Source organism: Heterodontus francisci, chromosome 11, assembly GCF_036365525.1.
Source record: "Heterodontus francisci isolate sHetFra1 chromosome 11, sHetFra1.hap1, whole genome shotgun sequence".
Lineage (NCBI taxonomy): Eukaryota > Metazoa > Chordata > Chondrichthyes > Heterodontiformes > Heterodontidae > Heterodontus > Heterodontus francisci.
Genome location: NC_090381.1, coordinates 67,272,339 through 67,288,958, shown reverse-complemented (window position 1 = coordinate 67,288,958; position 16,620 = coordinate 67,272,339). Strand labels below are relative to the sequence as shown.

The following is a 16,620-nucleotide window of genomic DNA, read 5'->3' as shown; positions in this document are numbered from 1 at the left end:
TCCTCATACAGTGCACTCCTCCCACCTCGGTTGTGAAAAAGGATATTCCTAGTAACTACAGACCAGCCAGTTTAACAACAGTGGTGAGTAAGGTTTTAGAAACAATAATCAGGGAAAAAAATTAACAGGCACTTGGAGAGGTTTGAGATAATTAAAGGAGAGCCAGCATAGATGTGGAAAAGGCAGATTATGCTTGACTAATCTAATTGAATTTTTTGATGAAGTAACAGAGGTTGATGAAGAGAAAGCATGGATGTTGTCTATATGGATTTTAAGAAAGCATTTGACAAAGTACCACATAAAAGGCTGTTTAACAAAATTGAGGCTCATGGAATAGGAGGGTCAGTGACAGCTTGGATAAAAAAATTGGTTAAGGATAGAAAACAGCGCGTTGCAGTAAATGGCTGTTTTTCAGACTGGAGGATGGTAGACAGTGCTGTTCCCCAATGTTCCGTGCTAGGACCACTGCCTTTTTGATATATATAAATGACTTGGATATTGGAGTACAGAGTAAAATTTCAAAATTTGCCACTGATACAAAACTTGGAGGTGTGGCAGACAGTGAGGATGATACCAATTGACTGCAATAGGATATACATAGGCTATCAGAATGGGCCAACAAGTGGCAGTTGGAATTTAATACAGAGAAGTGTGAGGTGAGACATTTTGGCAGAAAGGATAGGGAGAGCCAATATATATTTGATGGCACAGTTCTAAAGAGTGTGCAGGGACAGATGGACCTGGGGGTTCATGTGCATTGGTCTTTGAAGGTGGCAGGACCTACTGAAAGATTAATTAGCAAAGCATATGGGTTCTTGGGCTTCATAAATAGAGGTATTGAGTACAAAAGCAGGAACGTTATGTTGAACTTTTATTAGGCTTTGGATAGACCACAACTAGAGGATTGCATCCAGTTCTGGCCACCATACTTTAGGAAGGAAGTGAGGTCCTTGAAAAGGTGCAGAGGAGATTTCCCAGAATGGTTCCAGGATGAGGGATTTCAGTTACAAGGTTAGATTGGAGAAACTGGGGTTGTTCCCCTTGGAGCAAAGGAGATTGAGGGGAGATTTGATAGAGGTGTACAGCATTAGGACAGATTTAGATAAGAGAGACAAAGAAGAGCTGTTCCCACTAGCTGATGGTATAAGGACTAGGGGACAAAGATTTAAGGTTTTGAGCAAGAGATGCAGGGGAGATGTGAGGAAGAACTTTTTCTACGTAGTAAGTAGTAATGACCTGGAATTTTCTGCCTAAGATAGTGTTGGCTGCAGAGACAATAAATCATTTCAAATGGAAATTGGATGGGCACTCGAGGGAAATAAGCTAGCTGGGCTATGGGGATAAAGCGGGGGAATGGAACTGATTGGATTGCTTTATCCAAAACCGGCATGAACTCGACGGGCCAAATGCCCTCCTTCTGTTCCATAATGATTCTATGACTATTATAGCAGCTCCATCCCCTGCGACCTCAACCACAAGGGCAAGAGCAGCAATGCTGGAGGAATGTTTACACACCATCCTGATATTTGTACTTTGCAACTCTGTTCCTTCATTGTCGTTGGGTGCGTTTTCTGGATTTCCTTACCTAACTCCATTTGGAGCACCATTAGCACAAGGTCAGTTGTGGTTCAAGCAGGTATCCCAAGGCACAGACCTTCTCAAGTCAACTAAGGATAGCAATAAATAAGGCTTTGGTGAGTGTTCCTCTTGTATCTCCAAGCTGGAGACTGTAATTTGCTATTACTTTCACTAATTGGTTACTAATTTATTAAAATAATCAGATAAATAAATAAAGTTAGACAGACATGGCAGGACAGGTAGTGTGCCCTGACTGCAGCATATGGGAGTCTGTGGAATGCATTGCAGTCCCAGACAACAATATCTGCAGTAAGTGTTTGCAGCTTGAGCAAATTCGGCTCAAAGTTGCTAAGCTGGAGTCCGAGCTACAGACATTGTAGGGCATCAGGGAGGAGGAGAGTTACCTGGACACTTTGTTCCAGGAGGCAGTCACATCCCTTAGGTTAAGCAGAACCTTAGAGTTTGCCAATGGTCAGGGACTGGAGGGTGCGACTGCGAGTTAGGCAGGTATGGGGATCTAGCATGAATTGATGGCGAAGCTGCGGCCCTTATAGTAAAGGATGACATAAGGACAGTAATGAGAAAGGATCTTAGCTCAGAGGATCAGGAAGTACAATCATCATGGGTGGAGATTAGGAATAACAAGGGTCAGAAAACGTTGGTGGGAGGAGTAGACCTCATAACAGTAGTTATACCATTGGACAAAGCATTAAGCAAGAAATAATTGGAGCTTGTAACAAGGCAATGTAATAATTGTGGGGGACTTTAATCTTCATATAGACTGGACCAATCAAATTGGCAAAGGTAGGCTGGAAGATGAGTTTGAACAATGCTTTTGTGACAGTTTCCTGGAACAATACATTGTGTAACCACTAGGGATAAAGCTATTTTAGATCTAGTAGTGTGTAATGATCTGATGGGAAAAAGTGATCATAATTCAAACTTAAAATGGAATTCAATTGTAAGTGTCATACTCCAGTTACAAACAGGAATCTTAAACTTAACCAAAGTCAATTACACAGCTATGAGGGGAGAGCTGGCTTAGGTTGATTGGGTAAGTTGACTAAAAGATATGCCAGTAAATAAACAGTGGGCAACATTTAAAGAAATAATTCAAAATGTTCAACAAAAATACATTCCATTAAAAAACAAAAACTCAGCAAAAAGATCAATCTGTGGCTGACTGAGGAAATTAAGGATAGTGTTAGATTAAAAGAAAAGGCTTATAATGTTGCAGAGAATAGTAGTAAGCCTAAGGATGAAGGGCTACCAAAGGTTGATAAAAAGGTAAAAAAAGAATATGAGAGCAAACTAGCCAGGAATATAAAAACAAATTGGAAGAGCTTTTACAAATATATAAAAGGGAGGAGAGTAGCTGAAGTAAACGTTAGCCTGTTAGAGGCAGAAATAGGAGAAATTATTATGGGGAATAAGGAAAGGCAGACACATTGAACAAAAATTTTGCAGCTGTCTTCAGAATCGAAAACACAAAATACATACTAGAAATATCGGGTAACCAAGGAGATAATAAGAGTGAGGAACGTAAGGTAATTACTATAAGCAGAGAAATCATATTGAAGAAATTTAAAGGACTAAAATCTGACAATCTCCAGGACCTGATGGCCTACATCCAAGGGTTCTGCAGAGGTAGCTGTAGAGATAGTGATGCTCTGGCAAGATTTTCCAAAATTCTCTTAATTTTAGAATGGGTCCCAGCAGATTGGAAGACAACAAATGTAACACTGCTATTCAAGAAAGGAGGGAGAGAGAAAATAGTTAACTACAGGCCAGTTAGCCTGACATCACTCGTCGGGAAAATGCTGGGATCTCTTATTAAGGAAGCCTTACTAATGCACTTATAAAATCATAATATGACCAAATAAAGTCGGCATGATTTTACAAAAGGGAAATCATGTTTGACAAATTTATTAGAGATTTTTGAGGATGTAACTAGTAGGGTAGATAAAGGGATACCAGTAGATGTGGTATGCTTGGCTTTCCAAAAGGCATTCAATAAGGTGCCTCACAAAAGGTTAATACACAAGATAAAGGCTCATGGAGTGTAGTTAGGGGAATATATTAGCATGGATAGAAGATTGGCTAAGGGACAGAATGCAGAGCATAAATGGGGCATTTTCAAATTGGCGGGCTATAACTAGTAGAGTCCCACAAGGATCAGTGCAAATGATTTAGAAGAAGAAACCCATAGTAATGTATCCAGGTTTGCTGCCGATCCAAAGCTAGGTGGGAATGTAAGCTGTGAAGAGGACACAAAGGGGCTGTAAAGAGATATAGACAGGTTAAGTGAATGGGCAACAAGGTGGCAGATGGAGTATAATGTAAGGAAGTGTGAGGTTATTCACTTTTTAGTATGAATAGAAAAGCAGAATATTTTTTAAAAGGCATGAAACTTTTAAATGTTGATGTTCAGATGGACTTGGGTATACTCGTACAAGGAACTCAGAAAGTTACCATGTCGGTACAGCAAGCAATTAGGAAGGCAAATGGCATGTTGGTCTTTATTGCAAGGGAATTGGAGTACAAGAATAAAGAAGTCTTGTTACAATTGTACATAGCTTTTGTGAGACTGCACCTGGAGTACTCTGCGCAGTTGTGGTCTGCATATTTAAGGAAGGTGCCATGCGGACCCCCAGCTGCCAAGAATGAGGCATATTAATTTTGTCATATGAACATTGATTTTAAACTGTTGCTGGAGTGAAGAAATGACTTGCTTGAAGATCACCAGACACTGGGATGGAAGGATATTTGCATACTAAGAGATGCTGCTTGTGCAGATAAAAGACTATTCCCTGCTCCAATTAACACAAATGGATTTTGATCACCAGACATTGAGGGTGTAAAGCAGCTCATTCCAGAGACTGCTAAGGTAACACAATCCATGAACCTCACATTAGACTGTTCCAAATAAGGAACTAGCCACATGACTAACCTGCTGGGCAAGCTGGGGTTTTTTGAATTGTGCCACACAGAAAGGAACAGAAAGCAGTTGGCAATTGAAGCTGGAACAAGCAAGTCTCTCTCCTGGCTTTCTCTGTTGCTTTCTCCCAAACTACCAGACCCACGGAAGACACGTCAACCTCAAGAGAGGAAAGACTCCTACATCGAAACAAGTTGAAGCGTGAACTGGGCTCCAGCAGGTCTTACCGGCAACCAAAGACTCCACATTGAACTCAAAGGACAGTAAATCACTAACAGATATTGCCTCAAACTTTTCCCTTTTATTCTTTTCTACTTTTTCTGTCTCTATCTGCGTGTGTGTTTATCATGTATGCATGCTAGCGTGTTGCATCACATATTCATAGTTGTTAACCGGATTAGAGTTGAATGTTAATAAACTTCCACATTTCCTGTTTAAATCTAAAGAAACCTATCTGATTTCTTTGCCTTACAATTGGAGCAGTGAACAAGGATTCACTGATGGGGAGCTAAAAACATGGTGTTTCTAAAGTTAAACCCTGTTACGGTTAAACCAGGCAAAGGCTGAGAGGGAACCCCTAGACCCCTTTTTACCTGGTCATAACAAAGGATATACTTGTATCGGAGGCAGTATAGTAAAGGTTCACTGGATTAGCTCCTGGGATGACAGGGTTGTTCTATGATGAGAGGCTGTGTAAATTGGAACTATACACTCTGGAATTTAGAAGAATGAGAGGTGATCTCATTGAATCATACGAGATTCTTAACAGACTTGATTGGTTAGAAACTGAGAAGTTGTTTCCTCTGGCTGGAGAATCTAGAACGCAGGGGCACAGACTCAGGATAAGAGATCAATCATTTAGGATTAAGATAAGGAGAAATTTCTTCACTCAAATGGTTGTGAATCTTTGGTCTTCTCTACCCCAGAGGGTTGTGGATGGTTCCTCATTGAATGTATTTAAGGCTGAGACAGACAAATGTTTGGTTTATCAGGGAATCAAGGGATATAGGGAACAGGCAGGAAAGTGTAGTTGAGGCCGAGGTTCAACCACAATCCTATTGAATGGCAGAGCAGGCTCAAGGGGCCATAAGGTTGACTCCTGCTCCGATTTCTTATGTTCTTATGTTCAAAGTTGCAAAGTAGTTCAAAAACAAATTTTAAAAATGTTCAAATACTAATTTTACAATCTGATTTTCCTGTATTAATAAGATCATGGAAATGGAGGAAATAAATTTTAGACTCCTATTCCGCAAAATTAAAAGAATAAAACACTGCATTACTAAAAAGTAACATTAGCGGAAGCTAGGAGCTATGTTTGATACCACACCTCAAGCCAATGTAAGTCATTGAATCTACTGCAGGAGCAAACCTGATCAGCAGAGCTGAACTATCCTGCTCATTACATGTACAGTTACACACCTTTTCCTTCTCTCGTACAAGTTGAAATTTAAATAGACATGGGCATGTACCTTTGCCAGCATTCTGAGACATCACAGCATGGGAAAACAACACATATTGTACAATTGAATCAAGAGCACCTGCTGTCTCTGTCAGAGTGCAATATCCCTTAGTACATTGTGCACAGATGTTAACTAAAACATGTTAATATAGCAACATGACCATCAATTGACCCACTGAATGGAATTTATTCTTATGCGTGCATCTCTTCAACACTCAACCCAGTAGAATGCATCTGTACTCATCACTCTCTTAAAATATAGTTTTTAAGATACATTACCACTGGTCCTCATACACCCTCAATATTTCATAAAGCAGAGAGGGTTCAACCTTGCCATATTAGGGGATCCTCCTTACGATGGGCTACAGTAAACTTGCAAAAATGTGTTTCATTGCATTGAGTCCAACTCTGAATAGAGTGGTAAATGTTAATTGGGTCCACAAACTCTTAATAGTTTCTCTGAAAGAATTACTTTTAAAAATGTTATTTCTCCTGCTAAAATTTAGGTATTAAAGATGTTCCATACACTGAAAAGGTATAACCTCGATCAAACCTAAACCAGGAAGCAGCAACATAATGGGCACAGACATTAAACTAGAATGTTTGACAGATGTTTTGTAAATAGCCTTGTGTCTACTCATATGATGGCAGAGCATGCAAAGGGAATTTAGAATTAAAGTTTGGGCAAGATATACTTGACACTTTAGGCTGTTCAAGACAACCGATCAATTTAATAACAAACTTTAGGAAACACCGTATGAAGATGGATACTTTGGGAGTACAGACTCCAACCACTCCAACAGGTACACTATCAAGATATTGTCCCGAACCTATGATTTATGAAATATTGGGGCAAATATATTGCAAGATTGATATTTCAATTTTTCAGGGATCATACATTTATCTGGAAAAAAGCCTCCTGTGTGGTTGGTATTTGGGTAATAGTGCTTGTTACGACTGAGGCGGGAGAAGTACACTGTCTTTCTCTACTTCCACTTTGCCACGGGTCACAACATATATTTAAATGTTTATCCAGTTACCGATATGGCCAATTGTATACTCTATTTTTATTTCAGAATAAAATTCACCAACCAGCTTTCTTTAATAAACAACAAAATTAACAGTTTATTATAAAACAAGATTTATTCAGTAAAGATGCAAAGCATTAACACAGAGATTGAAATATGAAAGTTCCCTTAAATTAGCCAAACACACAAACAGACACACACACAGTGGTTAAAGAAAAAATAAAGAGCTTTTCTCCGCAGAGGTCTCATTACAAAAAAGACAAAAAATACTTTGGTCAAATACTAGTTAATTCTTGAAGATGAAGGAGAAGATATGGAATGATATCAGTTGTCCCTTTATTCTGGCGTCCCAAATACGCATAGATGGCTGTCACTGGGATCTTTTTGGAGCAGTTCTCTTCAGGCAACGTCGAGGCTCAGTCTGGCGGGCTTTCCAGGAGAAAATGCAGCATCAGGGATTTTAGTTATCTCACACTGGATTCTCAGGGTTTCTCAGAGAGGTGGAGAAAGGCTGAACTGGTGTCTTCTCTCTTAGCAGGCTGACCCCCCCCCCCCAACTAACTCAAAACAATACAAAACGAAACCATCTCTTGCCCACCATTAATCTTGACATGCCACTTCTCTGTCACCAAGGCTCCTGTTGTTTATTTAGCTTAAGGCATGTGACATCCAGTAAAGGTTGTTTTTAAACAGAAAACTCAAATCCTTCCAGTGACTTTTTTACAATATCTATGAAATCTCTTCAGTTCTCCAAATGAATCCATTTCCACAATTCTAAAACATGAGTCCTCAAAAATATAAAAAAATGGAACCACTTTCATAACATTTCCATTCTTAGAGGAATGAAACACCATTTTTAAAGTGTGGGAAAAAAAGAGGATGGAAAAAAAATTAAAACACATTTACACTCTCATTCTCATTCACTCTTTACCTGTAAGTAATAAAGCTATGCCTTGTACCACCTTTATACTCAGTTAACTCAAAGCAAGGTTAAATTCTAGACAAAGCATCAGCAATTACATTGTTTTCCTCCGTAATGTGGATAATCTTTAAGTGATAGGGCTGCAATAGTAAACTCAATCAAAATAGTCTGGCATTCTGGTTTTTGAATATTTCCACAAAGGCTAGGGGGTTATGATCAGTATCAGTGTTTTTCTGTAGTGGTGGTGGGCATACGCTTCCAAATGTTTAAGAGCTAGTAGCAAGCCCAGGGTTTCTTTTTCTACTGTTGAGTATCTCTTTTGGTGTCGATTTAGCTTTTTGGAAAAGTATCCCAATGGCCTTTCTATTCCCGATTCATCATCTTGTAACAGGACTGCACCGAGCCCAGGTCACTAGCATCAATTGCTACCTTGAAGGGCTTAGTGAAATTAGGGAGGCCAACACTGGTTTATTGATCAAAATGGCTTTCAACCTCTCAAAAGATGCTTGTCACTCTCCTGACCACACTATCTTGGCTTTCTTTTTTTGTAGCAAATCCGTCACTGGAGCAGCAATGGTGCTAAAATTTTAAACTTGTGGTAGAAACCACACATTCCCAAAAAACTCTTGATTTCTCATTTAGTCCTAGGGGTAGGGAATTCCATCAGTGCTTGTACTTCTGCTGTTCTTGGAAACACTTGTCCTTGCCTGAGGTAGGTTATCTGCGCTTTTGCAAATTCACTTTTGGCAAGGTTTGTCACCAAATCTGCCAACTATAATTTTCTAAACAGAGCTTCCAGTTGTTCAAGTGTTCCTTCCAAGTGTCACTGTATAACAGCACACCATCAAGGTAAACCACACAGTTAGAAACACTGGCTACCACTTCATTCATTAGTTTCTGGGGCATTGTTTACCCGAATTGCATCACTCAGCATTGGAAAAGATGGTCTGGTGTGACAAAGACGGATATTTCTTTAGCTCAGGGTGTAAAAGGAACCTTCCAGTATCCTTTTAACAAATCTATTTTGGTACGAAATGTGGCACTGCCAACTCTGTCAATACAGTCTTCCAAGTGAGGCATTAGGTAGGAGTCTGCCTTTGTTACTGCATTCACTTTTCTGTAGTCTAAGCAAAATCTAGTTGAACTGTCAGGCTTAGGCACTCCAGTTAGAAATTAGAACTCCAGCTGCTTTGACTGGGTTCAATTATGTGGTTTTCCAACATGTATGGGATTTCTGCTTTCACCTGGGCCTGTTTCTCTGGACGTAAGCGATAAGGATGCTGTTTTATAGGAAAGGATTCTCCGACATCCACATCATGTATGGGTAAGGTTGTACATTCCGGTTTATGCTTACAGGCTCCTTTAAATGCTGTCTTCTTGTTGTTCTGTATCTAAATATGAAAGCATAGTGTCTAATTTCCTGAACGATTCAGTATTAGCTAATCGGATAGCAGCAGGTTCAATTTGAGAATTGTCTAGGTCTCCTTCTGCCTCATCCTCACTATCCCTTTCATCCTTCACTGTCCCTACTACCTGACATACCTGTGCTTGCTTATCCTGCTCCTGTCAATGATATTGTTTCAAAATATTGATGTGACACAGCCGATTCTTTATCCGGCGATCTGGGGTGTCAACCAAATAATTTACTTCACCAATTCTTTTGACTACTCTATATGGTCCACTGATCTGTGCTTTCAGCGGTTCACCCTGTAAAGACAGTAATACTAACACCTCATCAGCTGGTTTAAATGTTCAGGTTTTGGCATGCTTGTCTGCCCATTTCTTCATGGTTATTTGGGAAGCTTGCAGGTACTCTTGAGCTGTTTTGCAGGCTCTCGTGAGCCGCACCCAAAACACAGATACATAATCTAACACGGAAGATTCGTCCCTCTGTTCTAAAAACCTTCCTTTGATTATTTTTAGAGGACCTCTTACCTCATTTCCATAAAATAATTCAAAAGGACTAAAACTGGTAGATTCATGAGGTGAATCCATAGTGGCACAAAAGAAATTCCAGCCCTTTATCCCAATCATGGGGATATTCTTGACAGTATGCCCTAATCATCTTTTGGGGGTCTGATGGTGCCGTTCTAAAGCCCCTTGTGTCTGTGGGTGGTATGCTGAGGACTTTAACTATATTATACCCAGATTACTCATAACTTCCTGAAAAATGTTAGACATAAAATTGGAATCTTGATCCGACTGGATCTCAACTGGTAATCCAGATCGAGTGAAGAAGTGGGTTAACTTTTCTACCACTACGTTAGCAGAAATTGTTCTCAAGGGAATTGCCTCTGGGAACTGAGCAGCCATATCCATAATAGTGAGTATATATTGATGGCCCACTTTTGTTTTTGGTAAAGGTCCCACACAGTCTACCAACACCCCACTAAATGGCTCCCCAAAAACTGGTATGGGAATTAGAGGTGCCGGTTTTATGGCAGGTTGTGGTTTTCCCACAATTTGGCATGTATGGCACATTTTATAAAACTGCACCATGTCCTTGGAAAGACCTGGCCAGTAGAAATGTTGACTTATACATAATTTGGTCTTCTGGATCCCCACTTGTCCCGCTATAGGAATCTCGTGGGCTATCCTGAACATTTTCCGGCGATACTTGGGCAGTATCGCTATCTGGTGAACAACCATCCATTCTTAATCAGCAGGTCTATGAGGAGGTCTCCACGTCCTCATCAGAATCCCATTTTTAATACAGTAGTCTTCTGGAACTCCCTTTGCTTCAGCTTCAGTTAAAGCCGATAATGCCACTTTATTTAACTATGGATGGGCTTGCTGAGCCTTGGTCAGAGATGATTTATTGAACATTTCCTTCAGATTATCCAAATCCCCAAAGAAAGTTTCAAATATTTGGCTATCTGTCTGCGGTGCCAATTTGACCTCCGACAATGGAACTTGTTTAGCCATTGCTCGGGTCACTACACATGAAGGAAACATTCCTGGAACCATTTCCTGCAACAGCTCTGTCACTTTGACTTCACTTGATCTTTCCGTGACTCCTGGAGAAGCTACTACCGTCTACAGGTAAACTATGGACAATTCCTATGGTTACTGTTCCAGACATTAGGTCACACTCTAGGTGCATCCAATACAAAGATACAGGTATATACTCCCCGCCAATACCATCCACTAAAACCTTGGCATTCAGTGCACTCTCTGGTGGAAAGGTTATGCCTTTCCCCAGGAAAGAGTTTGGGTGGCTCCTGTATCCCTAAGTATATTATAGCTTTACCTGACTCACTTGAGGGATAAGGAGTTAGTTTTCCTTTTGACAAGAATTCCCTATAACTCTCAGGTATCTTATTCATGACCCCTGCACTCACAGCGGTTTTTGTACTTGGTCTTACAGCTGCAGTCGGAGCTACAGCCTGATCTGTCATAATCTCAGTCAAGGCTCCTTTTTCTGCATTGGCCTTGTATCAAAACAGAAAGAAACAGAAAGCTCAAGTCCTTCCAGTGACTTTAAAAAAAAATCCAAAGTCCAACATCTATGGAATTTCTTCAGTCCTCCAAATGAATCCATTTCCACAATTCTAAAACACAAGTCCTCAAAAAATATTTAAAAATGGAATCACTTTCATAGCACTCTACAGTACTGGATTGCATGCCAATAATTTATAAAAATGATTATTCAACCCAACTATGACTGCAAACTAGTCAATATGAATAAAAAAATTGATAAGTTTCTAACAAAATGAAGCATGAAAAGAGACACCACAGAGTACTGTAAGTGTGGAAGAGGTTCCCAGTAAAAGCAATTAATGCAATACCATTCATTTCTTTAAAAAGATAAATATCTAAAAATATGACTCTAAGTTATAAAGTTAAAAATGAATGATCAAATATTCTACAGTAGACAATTAGTTATATAATGTTGTCATTGTGGATGACATATCCATGAAATGTAACTAATCAGGAATTGCAAGTGTGGGTTTTAAGGTACAATTAATAATCTGTACTATTGGTCGATTAGCTTTAGGAATAAGGGCTAAATTTGGCTAGCTTTATCTTTTTTGATGTTTAGGTGTGGCTCGTTACTTCCTTCAGGACGTAAATGAATTGGATAGTCTTATTTATCACTTGCACCTGGAATAGAATCTGCAGACGAAATGGCCTTTTCCCACTGCAAACACATAACTGGAACACTACTGTCCATCAGGAAAAGAAATCTACTATCTCTACTTATTTTGGACACCATGTGACTCTGGTTCCCTGCTATGTGGGCAACTCTTCATCCCTGGATGTCCTGAAGACACTGACAATAAATACTGCCTTGCCAGTATGTTAACATCCCAAGAATAAAAAAAAAAAATCACTCGACTTATAAATTGTGGCCATGGATTCATATGAAAATATTCATGAAGTGTGCCTGAAAAATAGGGTGCAACATTCCTTTCCAGATCTGCAAATTAGACATTGGGTTGGATTATAAGAGCTTGCTGCCGATGTCAGCGGCGAGCTCAAAAAATGGCGGCTCACCCACTCAGGCTGCACGCCAAAGAGCTGCTGCAAGCTCCTGCGCAGCGGCTCATTTAAATGGTCGGGGTGGCCCACGCCCCTCCAATCACGTAGAGGGAGGCGGGCAGTCCGTCGTCAGCAGTGGCGTCAGCTGTCTGTGCGCAGGTGCTCGCACCATTTTTAAAGGGCAGTCAGCCCTGCCAGTACATTTACATTTTTAAAGAAGTAACCCCCCCCAAAATTAAATAAATACATTTCCAATGCCCCTTTCCCACACCCTAAAAACAATTACAGTAACTATATGCTCTTTGCACCCCTAAAACCTTTTACATCTGACCTTCCCTCCACAAAATGCACAAAGTTTAAAGGTCAACCATTCCCAACATTTATTTGACCCCAGCTCCCCCCCCCACACTGAAAATCTTACTTCCACGCCCCCCCCAGCCACCCCACAAATATGGCTCCGTGTTTCCCCAGATGGGGATTTGAAGGTGCGGGAGTGCTGGCCGCCACGCCAAAGATCGCGGCGGGCCCTCAAGATCACAGATAAGTCTATTTAAATGTATTCATTTTATTGATTTGAATATTTTAATTGCGGTCCCGTCGTCCAGCAGTGGGTTTGCCGCCACAGAGCCTTGCCGCCATCGGGAGGATCAGGCCAGGCCCTCACGGCGGGTCTCATCCGCAGCCATCTTTAGGCCCCACCCACCACGGAGCATGACGCTGGGGGGACATCAGGTTCCAGCCCATTGTATGGAGGTGACTATTTGTGGAAGATGATGGCATCAAAAAAACTAAACAAAAGAAAAACTCTTCAGAGAATAAAAATTACTAAACACATAATAAACCAGACATTGGGGGGAATTTTATGCTCTTCCCGCATTGGGTTTGAAGGCAGGGAGGGCATGTAATTGGGTGGGATGGTGGCGGGGGGAACCCCGCCACCACCCAATGTAAGTCTGGGGCAGGAAGGCTGTGAACAGCTTTCCCAACCCATCGCCAATTGAGGCCCTTAAGTGGACTGGCCTGTCGCCACACGGGGAGCATGCCAAGCAAACACATGCTTTCCGGTTCCAGGTGGGTGGGGGGGGAGGAGGGTGGCGTCCCTTGTGAAAAGTGCCTGGACAAGGGACCTGGCATTGGGAAGTTGGGGGGGTGGGGTGGCCGCTTGATCCTGGGGAAGGCCTGTCGCTGTCCACTTAAGTGCCTAATTGGCACTTGGCCATCGCCAAGACAAAATCTCGGTCATTGTGTGGAGTTGACTATTAGTGGAAAATGATCATTTGTGATATCTGGTATCAAAAACAACAAACAAAGGAAAAACTCAAGATAATAAAGATTACTGAACTCATAAAATACAAATATTCATAAAATACAAATATTGATAAAGTATAAATATGTAATTTTCTTACAGGCATGTCAGTAATTGCCAAAAACTTGGTATTTTACTCTGTTCCATTTTTGTAGGTACTAAGACTTCTGATTCAAATCAATCTTTTAATAGGCATGCAATAAAAAACAGCAAGAAATTAATTGCTTTCTTAAGTTCCAAACAACTTGTCATGCTGATGTTACTGTACAAACTTTGATACAGAATCCTTAGGCACCAACATTCTTACTGGCAAAGCTGCTATGCCAACTAAGTACATACCCAGCCCGTAAAATCATTGGAAATGATACGAATTTAACTACTGGAAGGATAACACAAGGAACTTTCATTTTGATAAATTGTGTTTGCTGAGAAAACAGCTACATTGCAACAAGGGTCTTCTGTTTCTTGTACCCAAAACAGGTGGGGAATTAAGTTTTAGTTGACTGGAAGAGGTAGCAATTATACATAAAACATCAATCTATAATCAATAATAGTGATTTAAAATATTAGCATCCACCTTTCTGAAAGCATTTTATTATTTCCAATGGATTTTTTTTTTACTGTTAAATAGGAACAAATAAATATGAATTAGTGCATGGTGTCATCTTTCAATTTTAGGTCTCTTTTTCTCAGTACTCACCACAACCTTCTCAAGGGCAATCAGGGATGGGTGACAAATGCTGGCCTTACCAACGACACTCACATCCCATGAAAGAATAACAAAATAGAACGTGAAATCAAATTGTTGCAATTTGATATTATTTATAGGAAATAGCATTGAGAAAATCTCTGCATTCAAGTTTAATTGTGCTTTTTAAAAAAAAATCAGGATATCTCTGTATTACTAATTGCAAATATACTTCTAAATTTGGGGTGAAACTGGGCAGAGAGAATAAGAGACCTAAAATTCGCACTGATTCATATTTATTTGTGAGAATTGGGTTATTTTGGAAAACAATACTTCAAATTGATGACCGTTCTGGATAATGTTATTGGAGAAAGGAAGGGAGAACTGGGACAAAGAATTAGAATGTGAAGTGGAATAAAGAGTGAACCACCTGATTGTCAATCGGTTATTAAGAAAACAATGTCAACAGTTTAGGTTGCATTGCAAAAAATACAGAAAATTAAAGAGACAATTGAAGCCATGACTCATAACTAAAAATAAAGGAATGAATTTGTCTCTCTATTTCTGAAATAGGAACATAGGAGCAGGAATAGGCCATTCAGCCCATTGAGCCTGCTCGCCATTCAATACGATCATGGCTCATCATCCACTTCAATGCCTTTTTCCCACACTATCCTCACATCATTGGTATTTATAAATTTGTCAATCCTGACTTTAAACATACTCAATGACTGAGCTTCCACAGCGTTCTAGGGTAGAGAATTCCAAAGATTCACAACCCTCTGAGTAAAGAAATTTCTCCTCATCTCTGTTCTAAGTGGCATCCCCCTTATTTTGAAATTGTGTCCCCTGGTTCTAGACTCCCCAACCAGGGGAAACATCTTACCTGTATCTACCTTGTCTATCCCTTTAAGTATTTTGTAGGTTTCGATGAGATCACCTGTCATTCTTTAAAACTGTAGAGAATACAGGCCTAGTTTTCCCAATCTCTCTTCAAAGGACAGTCCCGCCATCCCGGGAACAAGTCTGGTGAACCTTTCCTTGCACTCCCTCTATGGCAATGATATCCTTCCTAAGGTAAGGGGACCAAAGCTGCACACAGTACTCCAGTGCGGTCTAACCAAGATTCTACACAATTGAAGCAAGACTTCACTACTCCTGTACTCAAATCCCCTTGCGATAAAGGCTAACATACCATTAGCCTTCCTAATTGCTTGCTACACCTGCATGCCAGCTGTCACTGACTTATTGACAAAGACACCCAGGTCCCTTTGTATGTCTACACTTTCGAATCTCTTACCATTTAAGAAATACTCTGCACATCTATTCCTCCTACCAAAATGGATAACCTCACATTTTTCCACATTATACTCCATCTGCCACATTCTTGCCCACTCACTAGGTCTGTCCAAATCCCCTTGAAGCCGCTTTGCAACTTCTTCACAACACATATTCCTACCTAGTTTTGTGTCATCTGCGAACTTGGAAATATTACATTTGGTCCCCACATCCAAATCATTGAGATATATATTGTGAACAGCACGGGCCCAAGTACTGAGCCTTGTGGTACCCCACTAGTCACAGCCCGCTAATGCAAGCATGACCCGTTTATTCCTACTCTCTGTTTTCTGTCTGTTAACCAATCCTTAATCCATGCCAGTATATATATTTTTTTATTCATTCATGGGATGTAGGCGTCACTGGCCAGGCCAGCATTTATTGCCCATCCCTAATTACCCTTGAGGAGGTGGTGGTGAGCTGCCTTCTTGAACCGCTGCAGTCCATTTGGGGTAGGTATACCCACAGTGCTGTTAGGAAGGGACTTCCAGGATATTGACCCAGCGACAGTGAAGGAACGGCGATATAGTTCTAAATCAGGATGGTGTATGGCTTGGAGGGGAACCTGCAGGTGGTGGTGTTCCCATGCATCTGCTGCCCTTGTCCTTCTAGGTGGTAGAGATCATGGGTTTGGAAGGTACTGCCGAAGGAGTCTTGGTGCATTGCTGTAGTGCATCTTGTAGATGGTACACACTGTTGCCAATGTGCATCGGTGGTGGAGGGAATGAATGTTTGTAGATGGGGTGCCAATCAAGCGGGCTGCTTTGTCCTGGATGGTTTCGAGCTTCTTGAGTGTTGTTGGAGCTGCATCCATCCAGGCAAGTGGAGAGTAATCCATCACACTCCTGACTTGTGCCTTGTAGATGGTGGACAGGCTTTGG

General features: G+C 40.7%; 1 protein-coding gene across 5 annotated transcripts in view; it reads right to left on the bottom strand.

Moving 5' to 3' along the window:
• LOC137375294 (inactive N-acetylated-alpha-linked acidic dipeptidase-like protein 2) overlaps positions 1-16,620 on the bottom strand; it is a 1,073,632-nt gene that overhangs the window by 517,294 nt on the left and 539,718 nt on the right. The window lies entirely within an intron of this gene.